Source organism: Engystomops pustulosus, chromosome 4, assembly GCF_040894005.1.
Source record: "Engystomops pustulosus chromosome 4, aEngPut4.maternal, whole genome shotgun sequence".
NCBI classification, from domain to species: domain Eukaryota; kingdom Metazoa; phylum Chordata; class Amphibia; order Anura; family Leptodactylidae; genus Engystomops; species Engystomops pustulosus.
In genome coordinates this window covers 47,906,310-47,919,661 of record NC_092414.1, presented here as the reverse complement: position 1 = coordinate 47,919,661, position 13,352 = coordinate 47,906,310, and the positions used below count along the sequence as shown (strand labels likewise).

At 45.0% G+C, this 13,352-nt stretch overlaps 1 protein-coding gene across 6 annotated transcripts in view; it reads right to left on the bottom strand.

The window, feature by feature from the left end:
- STING1 (stimulator of interferon response cGAMP interactor 1) overlaps window positions 1-13,352 on the bottom strand; it is a 106,503-nt gene that overhangs the window by 1,645 nt on the left and 91,506 nt on the right. The gene's annotated exons all lie outside the window — the stretch shown is intronic.

Below are 13,352 nucleotides of genomic sequence, written 5' to 3'. Positions count from 1 at the left end.
GTGTTAGCTCAAACTACCAGGCTTCTAAGTATTTGCATTAGTGTTACTTCAAACTACCAGTTTTAAAAGTATTTGCTTTATAGGCTATATTCACACTGCCGTTGCCCGCCCGTACCGTACCGGGCAACGGCAGTGTACGAGGAGAGGAGGAGGAGGTGAGCACAGCTCACCCCAGCCCCTCTCCATAGGAATTAATGGCGCACGGCGCCGTATTACGGGAAATGATAGGACAGGTCCTATCTTTTTCCCGGGTACGAAACGGTACGGTGCTGTGCGCCCATTGCTGCCTCATGCTCTTCACCAGTGGTTGAAGGAAAGACTAGAGGAGGGAGAGAGACTAGACCAAATTCCAAATATGTAATACAACAAAAAAGGTTTATAGTGGCGAGGAATACATTTTAAAACACAACTACTTTTGATTTGATGACAACTTTTTTGTTAAAATTGATGGGACGGCAATGGGGGCGAAGTTTGCTCCATCCTTTGCGAACTTATATATGGAAAGATGGGAGGGAGAATACATATATAGTCATAACAATTCCTATAAAACAGCATAATAATGTTTAAAAGATATATTGATGACTGCATCATTATATGGAAAGGAGACAGTACTGAATTGGATGAGTTTATAAGATTCCTGAATATAAATAATTATAACTTAAAGTTTACCTATGAGAAGGGAGATGAGAAAATTTGCTTTCTGGATTTGGAATTATTCATAGATGGGACAAAAATTTAGAGTAGAAATTACTTGAAGCCAATAGATGTAAACAGTTTTATACAGTTTGACAGTTGCCACTACAGACCGGGGATTAATAATATCCAAAGGAATATTCAAAGGAAGCCATAAGATTAAAATCCATTTTACAAAGACACTGGCATATCGTATGTGGGGATCCAGTATTGGGGGACCTACTCCCAAAAAAACCTAATGTTGTATTTAGAAAGGCTTCCTCACTAAAAGATCTATTAACCAGTAGCTACATCAAAAAATCAAGAAAAGATAAAAAAGAAAATCTAGCAGTTTTTTTCCACTGTGGAAAAATGCAAACCTTGCAGGGACACTAGGGAAAATCAGGAATATTAAAGCAAAAATAAAAGAATTTGGAAATTAACGGTCAGAAAATCAAATGGTTTGACCATATGAATTGTGATTCCTCCAATGTTAAATATATATTAATGTTTCCATGTTGGGTTATAATATATACACTAAATAATATAATATTAAAACTAGTACGACACAATATTATATAATAGCTATGAAGGGTTAAATATTCCAGGGTCTGCAGGATGTTTTTGGATTTAGGTATATATCTCTTGAATAGAAGATGAATCACTGAGACTTGATGGAATCCTAGTGAATTGACATTTTTCTTCCCGAATTTAATTACTATGTGTGAATACCGACGAAAGGCTTGTTAGTGGGGGAGAAGGAGTTAAACTATCTCTGACATGCCAGAATAATTACCTCATGTGGGAAGAACTGGGTGGTGGAGATGTGTCAGGCAATGTTACTCCTGATACGGTGACAAGCTAGAGGTGTGTCATGACAGTGTTTTTGGATATGCCGATTTGAACATATTTCAATTGGTTGAGTGTAGAGCTAGAAGATTATAAGTTGGAACCCACATGGGTATGAAAATGAAGGAATTTCAAATGTTAAGAAAAGATTTGTAAACATGTTCTATATAATTCTTACTGTATGTTTATAATATTAAATGTATTTGTGTTTTTTATGAAATATGAATGTGTAGGAGGATATGTATAGATTGTAAGGGAGGACTGACACCAGTCATGCCCCAGAAGAAGCTGATAGGCGAAACCCTGGGTCGGGCAATGTCTGGTGTCCTCGTGGATTGACTATATGCACATTTTTATCTGATTTTATGTGAGTAGAACCAGGAATAAAGACTTTTTACTTGTTAAAACCGTCTACGCTATGTCCATACTTATTTCCTCTAAGCAGCAGAGCTGAATTACGGAGGATATTTGTGGAAAAAGAACAGCAGTGGTTTCTTGTCCGAACAGTGGCTTATTCCCAATGAAATCTTTAGTCTGAAAATATCTTCATGGACTGAAGGAAGTCGTATATACATATTCATTGGAATAAAAGATTACAACAACTGTGAGCTCAGGTCAGATTAAGAAAACTTTAAAATTTCCATAAAGGCCGCCCACTCTCATCCATCCCACGCCTGATCTTAGTTCTATTTTGCCTATGAGAAAGCTTCCCTCTGCATTCCTTGTTCCTACTCCGATTTCCCATTATGACCCCGGACCTGACCCTGTTTCTACACTGTTGCTGCCTACACTGACTATCTGCCTGTCCTCGACCTCAAGCCTGGACTGTGAATTTGTACCTTGACCTTAGCTGCCACCGCAGGCTAGTCTCACCTGTGGAACGACCTGGTGACACCACGCTGCAGCAAGACAATCCTGCTTTGCAGCATGCTCTAGTGAAGACCGGTTACCACTTGGATTCAGGTCCCAGGTGTCGGCTAGAGTAATCATCCGCGGTGGTCCAGGGCCCTGACACATTGTGGGTTACTGGACTATGGTGCACTGTCTACGCTGTCCTAAGGGACACTTTTGGATGAGAAAGAGGAAGAGGAGTTTTACTCACAGCTATCAAGGGCATCAATGAAGAGTGGCTATTAAGATTCAGAGGATGTGGAAGAGACACCTCCCATTGAGGACAGCTTCTGTGCAATGCCTGAGGAATGACACCTGAGTTGCCCAGATAATCAGGGTGGCCACTCTGCTCAATTTACAAGGATAGTGTAGCATCCTTCATTCAACTAGTAGAACATGAGACAAAAATGAGGGAATACAAGCAGTTCCCGTCCTACATTAAGAGCTTAGTGGCAGGACGGAGAGGAGGAGGAAGAAGTTGTCAAAGAAATATGAACAAGAATCAAATTCTGCATAAACTGAATTTAAACTTGATATTGTCAAATTTCACAGTGCCTGAATTTAAACTTGAAATTGTCAAATTCTAATCCCTACTGATTTGAATGGGGTTTGTGTCTGAGTTTAAATCGTGCCAAAGTTCGGGTCCCGAGCCAAATTTCCCCCCGATGTCTGGACGACCTCGTTGAACCCAAATTTCACCCAGTTGTCATTAATACATATATTAAACCCTTAGTTGTACACAATTATACGAAATAAAAGGAGAAATTGCATATAGATTTTTTTTGCAGTTTCGCCCAAGTATGGCAACAACCCACATGTGGATGTTAACTGTTATTTGGTTGCACACTGGGGCACAAAGAATGGAGGGCCATTGAGTTATTGTAGTGCAGATTTTTTTATCGAATAGTTTTCAGGTGGTGCCGTGAAATGTTTGCAGAGGCACTGAGTTAACAGAACACTGGCAACCCCCAAGAAATGACACAATTTTAAAAGCTATATCACTCAAAAGTATTTATCAGGGAGTACAGTGAACCTTACAGGGGTTATCCGGGTGTAAAAAAAAAATACTGAAGGCCGGGCTGCGGTGGGCTAGTTAAACATAATAAACATGTACTTACCTCGTCCGGTGCTGCCGATGTCACGTGCCACGGTCCGTCTCCTCTGTGCGGCGGTACGTATACAGGGGCGCACAGGGAGCTTCCAGCTGGCCGGAAGCTCCCATCCGACACCAGCTCCCAGCGCTTACAACGCTGAGAGATAGGGACGGATGGGAGGAGCCGGCCACATCGCGGACCGTAAGCTCCCTGTGCCCGGCTGCTGTGCCCTTGTAAACAAACAGGGGCACAGATCAAACGGACCTCGGCGCGGGACATCGGCGGCACTGGAGGAGGTAAGTACATGTTTATTATGTTTAACTAGCCCACCCCAGCCCGGCACAGTAATTTTTAACAGCCGGATAACCCCTTTAACTTTGGCCTGTGTAAACAAAAAATTACATTTGAGGTAAAATAATGTTGTTTTCACCCAAAAATTTAAAAGAAAAAAGGTGAAAATGTACCATAAATTAATTCCACAGTTTCTCTTAATTATTGAAATACCACAAGTGACCAGGCTCTTGTATAGGAGGAGCAACTCTAGAGTTTATACAGGAAGCCTAGAAATCCCCTGGAGAGGAGACTGCCATGTGGTGCTGAGGAGAGAAGGTAAAGAAGAGGCAGTTGTGTGAGGGTTTTGGGGGTGCAGGCTGTGTGCTATTGGGGGATGTGGGGATGCAGGCTGTGTGTGACATGGAGGGATGTGGGGTGCAGGCTGTGTTTAACAGAGAGAATGTTGGGGTGCAGGCTGTGTGTGACATGGAGGGATGTGGGGTGCAGGGTGTGTGTGACATGGAGGGATGTGGGGGTGCAGGCTGTGAGTGACGTGGAGGAATATGGGTGCAGGGTGTGTGACAAGGGGGATGTGGGGGTGCAGGCTATGTGACATGGGGAGTTGAGGGGCTGCAAACAGTGGGTGACATTGGGGGGGATGTGTGGGTGCTGGCTGTGTGTGACATGGGGGGGATGTGGGGTGCAGGCTGTGTGTAACATGGAGGGAATGTGGGTGGTGCAGGCTGTGGGTGAAAGTGGGGAGGGTGCCGGCTGTGTTTGACAAGGGGGGGATGTGGGGGTGCTGTGGGTGACATGGGGGGGTGCCGGCTTTGTAAGTAGGAGGGGGCCATGGGTGTTATGGTTGTTATGTAATTATTTTGTTCCTTTAATTTCATGAACCTTTATTATATTTTTCTCTTTCAGATCAGTGGACTGCATTGAGGATTTTTTGCTTTATTTGAATTTTTTTTTTTTTTAATAATGTTGAAAAATGCTAAATGACATATTGCAGTCATCAGATATAATGAAGCAGCAACATTACCAGGGTAGAAGCCTATGGTGACACCAGCCTGCACCCCCCAGTGCTTTACCCTCAGATAGTGAGACTTGTGATGGTTGAGTTTTTTATCTTTCTTGTTAGTGGCCTCTGATGGTGTAAAAATAAAAGCACCAATACCTCAGTCCTCCTCTCTGCTCCAGCATGGTCTCCGCTGGCCTGTCACAGGAGGCGCCACATGTGACCGGAAGGGAGAGGAGCTCCTGTGCACCATCTGAAATGCTGATCCTAGAAAACCACTTTCATCTTAGCCTTTAAGAATATTATTTATCTAAATTAAAAAAAATATATATATGATATAAAAATCTTATTGTACAGCATTGTTACAAAGTTGTTAAAATTTATTTTGCATTTTATTAGCTTTTTGGCATCTGATGTTTTTTTCTCAGATTTATATATGAAATGATAATAAATATCTTTCCAAATATTTTTTATTTTACACGAGTCGTTTAAAGAGGACCTGTCACCCTAAAAAACGCACTAGGAGCTGCTTTCTAAAGTAAGTCCAGCGTATTCATGAGGGGGCGTTCCGAGGCACTGCTTCTTCCCCGGACCACCCCTCCTACGCCATAGGACGGCGGTGACTGCAGGGCTTCATGAGGGAGTCACCGCCTCCTGGGACCGCCTCCACATGAATACGCCGGACCGATGTAAGCTTGGTCCAGCGTTCTAATGCTATGGCGCTGCAGTATCCACTAGCTTTATCGGAGGATAAAGCTAACAGTTTAACACTGCTTAAAATGCGGTAGCGCTAGGAGCTGCTTACTTTGTATTTCCCCTCCTTCTGTCAGCAGTATGAGTTTCTGCAGGAAAGCAGTGGCCATGCAAGGAGCAATAATTCAGCTCCCTGTTCTACCACAATGCAGAAAGCATACCGGATGTCAGTGTGCTAGCACGAGCAGTGCAAGGACCTCACCTGCATGGAGTCCAACTGCAAGATGGAGTTGATCTGCTTCCCCCCAGATGAACACCACGGGGCCGCCTCTGCAGACAGGTCACGCCTGCAGGCCTGGTGGTACCACGCCGCAGCTTGTCTAACCCGCCTTGCGGCGGGCTCTGGTGAAGACCGGGTACCACTTAGACTCCGGTCCCAGGTAGTGGCTTGTGTCATCATCTGCAGTGGTCCAGAGGATCCACACCTGCAAGCCTGACAGTAAGATCCAGCCATGGATCCCGCCGAGGTTCCGTCTCCCAGCAAGCCAGATCTCGCCACTATTGTGATCCACCAATCTCGGCAGATTGCTGCTCAGCGAGATCAACTGGAGCAAGTCACCGCCATGCTTCAGCAGCTGTTAGCTAACCAGCAACAGCAACAGGTACCTGAGGCTGCTCTTGTGACCCCTACTGCTCTGACTTGTCTGCCTGCAGTTGAACCTAGAATACGGTTGTCTATGCCCAGCAAGTATGATGGCGATCCCAAGATGTGCAGGAGTTTTATTACTCAGTGCTCCCTGCACATAGAACTTATGCCGACCCAATTCATCACGGAGCGATGCAAAGTGGCATTTATAGTCATCCTTCTGTCTGGGAAAGACTTGGCCTGGGCTACTCCCCTTTGGGATAGGAACGACCCAGTTACGGCTTCTCTTGCAGCCTTTTTGTCTGAATTCCGGTCAGTATTTGAAGAACCGGCTCGGGCCTACTCTACTGAGTCAGCCTTATTGAATTTACGTCAGGGGAATTGCTCCGTGGGAGAGTATGCGGTCCAGTTCCGTACCTTAGCGTCGGAACTTTCCTGGAACGACGCGGCCTTGTCTGCAGCTTTTAAGAAGGGTCTAACCTCTCAGGTTAAGGACGCTCAGGCTGCTCGTGATCTACCATCTTCTCTGAGTGGGCTCATCTCCCTTGCCACCCGGATTGATGTGCGTTTCAGGGAGCGTGCCGAAGAGTCACATTTCGAGCAGACTCCAGTCCGTCCACGACGCCTTCCTCGACTAGCTCTTTTCAAAGACCGTTCCAATCTCCAGTCGTACCACCTTCAGAGAAGTCTATGGAGGTGGACAGAGCCAAATTGTCTCCTCAGGAGCGTATCAGAAGATGCCAAGGAAACCTTTGCCTCTATTGCGGTAGTCCTGAGCATTTCCTTGCATCTTGTACTATCTGACCCCAACGTCCGGGAAACACCAGCACCTAGGGTTCTTGGGAGAAGCGTCCCTAGGTGTAAACAGTGCTTCTCCATGCCTGTTGATTCCGGTTCTGCTCAGCGTCGGTTCCGGCAATCAGACCCAGGTCTCTGCCTTCCTGGTTAGCGGACAAGTTCTCTCCGATCCGTACGATACCGCACTGGGTTGATAACTATGCAAGTCGGTGCTCTACACAAGGAGAATCTGTCCTTTCAGGTTCTGCCACGCTCTACCTTGTCCCTCCTGCTGGGCCTTCCATGGTTGCAGTGCCACGCACCCGTTCTTAATTGGAAGACGGGAGAAGTTCTCCATTGGGGTCTGGACTGTCAGTCGCGTTGCCTAGAAGTTCCTCACCCAGTCTTGCCAACTACTCGGGTTGACAAGCCTCTGAAGAATCTTCCAGTGTGCTACCGAGACTATGCCGATGTTTTTTCTGTAAAACAAGCGGAGGTTCTGCCTCCACACTGCCCCTATAACTGTCCCATTGACCTGCCGTACCTGTATGTCTCCTCCACGAGGACGAGTATACCCGTTGTCGGTACCTGAGACCGAGTCTATGTCTACCTACATTAAGGAGAATTTGCAAAAGGGTTTCATCCAGAAGTCTTCTTCTCCCGCTGGTGCTGTCTTCTTCTTTGTATCCAAGAAGGATGGTTTCCTACATCCGTGTATAGATTACCGCGGTGTCAATAAAGTCACGGTGAAAAACCCCTAACCGTTAACTCTCATCACCGAACTCTTTGACCGACTATGGGGTGCCAAGGTTTTCACCAAGCTGGATCTGCGTATTCGGGAAGGCGACGAGTGGAAGACAGCTTTCAATACCCGTGACGGACATTTTGAGTATCTGGTAATGCCCTTTGGACTCTGCAATGCTCCAGCAGTTTTCGAAGAATTTGTTAATGACATCTTCAGAGACTTACTCTATTCTTGTGTCATAGTCTACCTGCACGACATTTTGGTGTATTCCCCAGATCTACAGTGTCACCAGATCCATGTCCGACAGGTCCTCAGGCGCTTAAGGTCCAACCGTTTATATGTCAAACTCGAGAAATGCTTATTTCACCAGAGTAGTCTTCCGTTTCTGGGATATGTCATTTCTGATAAAGGCCTTCAAATGGATCCTTCCAAGTTGGAATTTGTACTTCAGTGGCCTCGCCCAGTGGGGTTACGTGCCATATAGAGATTTTTGGGCTTTGCCAACTATTATAGACAATTTATTCCCCACTTCTCCTCCTTTGTGGCTCCTATTGTGGCATTGACTAAGAAGAATGTAATCCGAGATAATGGCCTCCGGCTGCTGAAGATGCCTTCACTAGGTTGAAGTCTGCTTTTGCCTCTGCGCCTGTACTCATCCGTTGGTGCGAGGGCCGTCCTTACCAACAAGGGGCCCAAGGGTCATACCTACACCTGCGGGTTCTTCTCAAAGACGTTCACACCTTCTGAAAGGAATTATTCCATTGGAGATCAGGAACTCTTGGCCATAAAGCTAGCTTTGGAGGAATGGCGCTATCTTCTGGAAGGAGCTCGTTATCCGGTCCAAGACGTATGTTCGACCTGCCCTACGTAGGAGAATTCTGACTTGGGGACATTGCTCTCGTGTGGATGGACACCCTGGAGTACAGCGTTCTATAGCCCTCATCTCCCGTTACTATTGGTGGCCAGACCTGGCCAAAGATGTGCGGGATTTTGTGGGCTCCTGCATTTCCTGTGCTCGTAACAAGTCATCACGCCTCAAACTTGCTGGTCTCCTGATGCCGTTGCCAATACCCAGCCGTCCGTGGACTCACGTGGCCATGGACTTTATTGCAGACTTTCCACCGTCCTCTGGGAATATTGTCATCTGGGTGGTAACTGACCGATTCTCAAAAATGTCCCATTTTGTTCCATTGCCTGGTGAAACTGGACTTCTCTTCTGCGTACCATCCACAGTCTAATGGACAGGTAGAGAGAGTCAACCAAACTCTAGGCTGCTACCTTCGCCATTTCGTCTCAGCCCACCAGGACGACTGGTCCGCTTTATTGCAATGGGCAGAGTTCTCATACAATTCTCTGAACTCTGAAACTTCTGGTGGTTCTCCCTTCTTCATCGTTTATGGACAATATCCACGTCCTCCTCTTCCTCTGCCTGTGCCCACGGATGTTCCTGCAGTTGATGAGTTGATACGCGATCTGAAGACCATCTGGGAGCAGACTCGCTTTTCATTGCAGCAGGCTTCCGCCTGTACCAAGCTCCACCGCTTCTCCCAGCAATCCCCTCCTCCTGAAGCGGTTCCCCAGATGTCTATGAAGTTTAGGAGGTTCTGGACATGAAGATCATGAGGGGTAAGCGGTTCTTTCTTGTAGACTGGAAGGGGTTCGGGCCTGAGGAGAGATCTTGGGAGCCCGAAGAGAACATTTTGGATCGGACTCTCCTACAGAGATTTCTTGGGACCAAGGAGAGGGGGAGGCCGAAAGGGGGGGGGGGCACTGTGCCTCTCCTGGGTCTGGCTTCACTTACCTTCCCCGGCTCCAGCGGCGTCCTCCGCAGCTCCCGCAGCTCGGCGCGCGACCCCGTCTCCTAGGGCGCACGCGCTGGCTCGCTAAGGTTTATAGGGCCAATTCTATATAAGCCTGCCTCTTCCTGCAAGCCCTTGCCGGATCTTTGTGCCTCACAGCCTGAGAGAAAGCTATTCTGCGATTTGCCTGCGATTCCTGCGTCTTCTGCGTTCCTGTGTCTCCTGCATTCCTGAGTCCCTCCGTGTTCCAGTGTTACCTGACCTCCTCCGTGTTCCTGTGTTACCTGAGCTCCTCCGTGTTCAGGTGTACCAGTGTTCCTCCGTGCTGCTGTCCTGTGTGCTGTGTTCCCATACCCTTCTGCTTGGACCTCCTGTTGCTGACTCTGGACCCGACTCTGACGTTGCACCTCTGCCGCCTGCCCTGACCTTGTGCCTGGACTTCTACCACGAGATTGTCTGCCATCTCTGTATTTCTACCTTGGCCGCCTCTGCAGACAAGTCACGCCTGAGGAACGACCTGGTGGTACCACGCCGCAGCTTGTCTAACCCGCGGTGAAACTCTGGTGAAAACCGGGTACCTCTTAGACTCCGGTCCCAGGTAGTGGCTTGTGTCATCATCTGCAGTGGTCCAGAGGATCCACACCTGCAAGCCTGACAGTGATGAGTGGAAAACCGCCTTCAATACTCGAGATGGTCACTTCGAATACCTTGTTATGCCCTTTGGATTCTGTAACGCACCACCAATGTTCACATATCACATATTCCCATATCATTCAGGCATAAAAAACGCAATGTTCTGGTTGTCGTGGTAATATTAATAAATTTTTGTCTTAATAGAACGAGAAAGTGGTTAGTCCATAGAAAAGAGTATAAAGCAGATTGCGCAGCACACTGGGGTTTGACCCGATCCCAGAAGGACTGTGTATACAGGTACAACCAAGTATATCTAGATGGATACCAAATAAAGGGAAATATACAATAAAGAATTATTACATATTAGGAGGTACAGAAACATACATATACAGCCTCTAATGGTATCAGGGGCGTAACGAAGGTGGGCTAACCATGTCTACTGTCTAAGTGACAGTGCCACGTCAAATCGCAAGTCCCCATATGATACTCTATATGGGCTAATAGGACCAAACATATAGTTAATGCCAATCATATCCAGAATTCCGGAATGGCTCTACAATCAGGTAGTGTGCCTATGTATTTGTAGCATGCAGTCTCCAGGTGCCGCAGGTATGTAAAACCCATAGTAATTAGGACTTGTCATTATTTGGATACATACAACCCGAAGCTACAGAAAAAGGAATTATTATATCCAAAAAGGGCATCCAAGAAGATATAGTATAGTCATACCTGTCAGACACGGGCATCCAGGAATGGTGGAAGAATATTTATCCAAACAAGAAGACAAGGGAATATAAGGTGAAGTAATCAATTTGTTCATACAAAAAAATCTGTGAAATAATGTAAAACGGGATTACTTATGAAATATATAGACAAATATGCGTATCTCCACATAAAAAGCACAGTGAGCCATAGGTCACTGGGTACATAGACTTAAAGAAGTCACAATTCATATTATTAGAGACAAATGATGCATGTATACTGGCGGGAGCCTAAATGACACCACCCATCTTAAATTCCCTAGTTAACCCATTCGGTTCAAGGGTATTCAATTCATATATCCATAAGAGTTCAAGACGTTTTAACGCTTTTTCCCTATCACCTTCTCTCCTATATTTTGGTACTCCATCAATAATACGAAATCGGAGTTGTTAGACATTATGGTGATTTTTAATGAAATGGTCTGGAAGGGGTAAATCTTTTTTTCCCTTTCTGATGGTAGATTTATGCTGGTTTATACGTAGGCAACACTCTTGTGTAGTCTTGCCCACGTACAAATGACCACAAGGGAATTGGATCAAGTAAATAACAAAGCTAGATGTACATGTATATTGTTGCTTGATATAATATCGTTTCCCTGTTCTTGGGTGGCAAAAGATATCACCTTTAACCATATTACCAAATAGCCCTCAAATTCTTAGGCCTTCTATATGCCATAATCGAAGGTTTTTGAAACGAAAATATATCCGGTAATGAATCTCGCAAAATGGACCAACTGTCCCTCAAAATATTTGCTACCTTATTACTGGACAAAAGGTGGAGACAAATGGAATTCTACTGGTTCCCCCCACATTTTTGTATTTTGGTAGTAAGAGAAAAAACAAAAAATATAGTCGGGGAGGCAGGAAACATGAGAGAACCCGCAAATGGATACTCCACCCGCTACAAACTACCTCCGTACGGGAAGAAACCAAAGGAACAAACATAGACAATGATTTGGTTATAAATATCTCCTCCTGTACAATTATCCGTAACAGAATTGAATGTCCTTGACAAAGGATTATTGTTTTCTCCACAGAATAAGGTAGATTGTTTTACGTATGAATGTGATCTATTTTCCTTTTTCAGTTTTATTAGACGTAAAGAGTTTTTTGCTAACAACTCTATTGATACCCCTGTTGCTTCTGATATTGTCTCTACTAATATGGTTTCTGATGTTTCAATTGTATTTTTTAGATCAGAGAGGGTTGGCCTTGCTAATCCCAGTGGGTTTCAGCCTCTGCATACGAATAGGGCTGTTGAAACACATATACAAATTGTTTAGAATAGGTTTGATAAACTAAAACATAATACAAGAGTGTCGTATAAACCAGCAAAAATCTAAGATCAGAACGGGAAAAACAGATTTACCCCTTCCAGACTATTTCATTAAAAATCACCATCATGTCTCACAACTCCGATTTCGGATTATTGATGGTGTACCAAAATGTAGGAGAGGAGGTGACAGAGAAAAAGCATTAAAACGTCTTGAATTCAAATGGATATATGAATTGAATACCCTTGAACCGAATGGGTTAAATAGGGAATTTAAGATGGGTGGTGTCATTTAGGTTCCCTCCAGTTTACATGCATCATTTGTCTCTACCACTAGTAGTCACTTACAGCCCACAACTGGAGATCCTACGTCACATTGCCAAGGAACTCCAACCGATTCTACATAAAGACACAAGACTAAAAGAATATTTCCAGTCCCTCCTCTCCTGTCCTTCCGGGAAACAACAAACCTGAAACAACTGGTTGTCCGGAGTGCCCTGAAACCTCCATCAGAAAATGGTACCTCACCCTGCCTGCAAAGCAGGTGTAAAACGTGCCAGCACATTCGCACAGGTGACCAGGTACCCGTACCTTAAACACAGCAGGTACATCAGATCAAGGGGACCTTTTCCTACAGGTCCTCTAATGTGGTCTACCTTATTATGTGCCAGCAGTGTCCAACCACAGGCCTTTATGTTGGGGAAACAGGTCAGAGACTCCATCAACGTATGAACTCACACCGATCGGACATTAAAAATGAAAGAAAAGATCTCACAGTAGCTGCACATTTCTCCAGAGAGCACCACACTACGGAAGACTTGCAGATTACTATTTTAATGGGACATTTTAAGACACAGAGGGAAAGGAAAGAATGGGAGTATAAATTAATGAGGAGATTCAACACCTTGCAAAGTGGTCTTAACATTCATGCCAGCTTCATGACCTCCTACCTCTGACCTGGAGGCCACAAGCAGATAAGAGCCAGAGCTCATGTGTCTTGCCTCATAGGTTATTAATGTTTTTATTGCCATCCTGTTGTAAATAAGATGTCCCTGTTTTTATCAATCTGTTGTTTTAGAGGTTTTTTTAATATCCTTTGATGATCACTGTTTAGCGTGTATAAAATGCTGTGAATTTTCTGTTTCATGTATAACATCATGTCTGACGAAGAGAACTAGTATTCTCGAAAGCTCACCATCAAATATACTCAGTTAACCTCAAAAAGGTA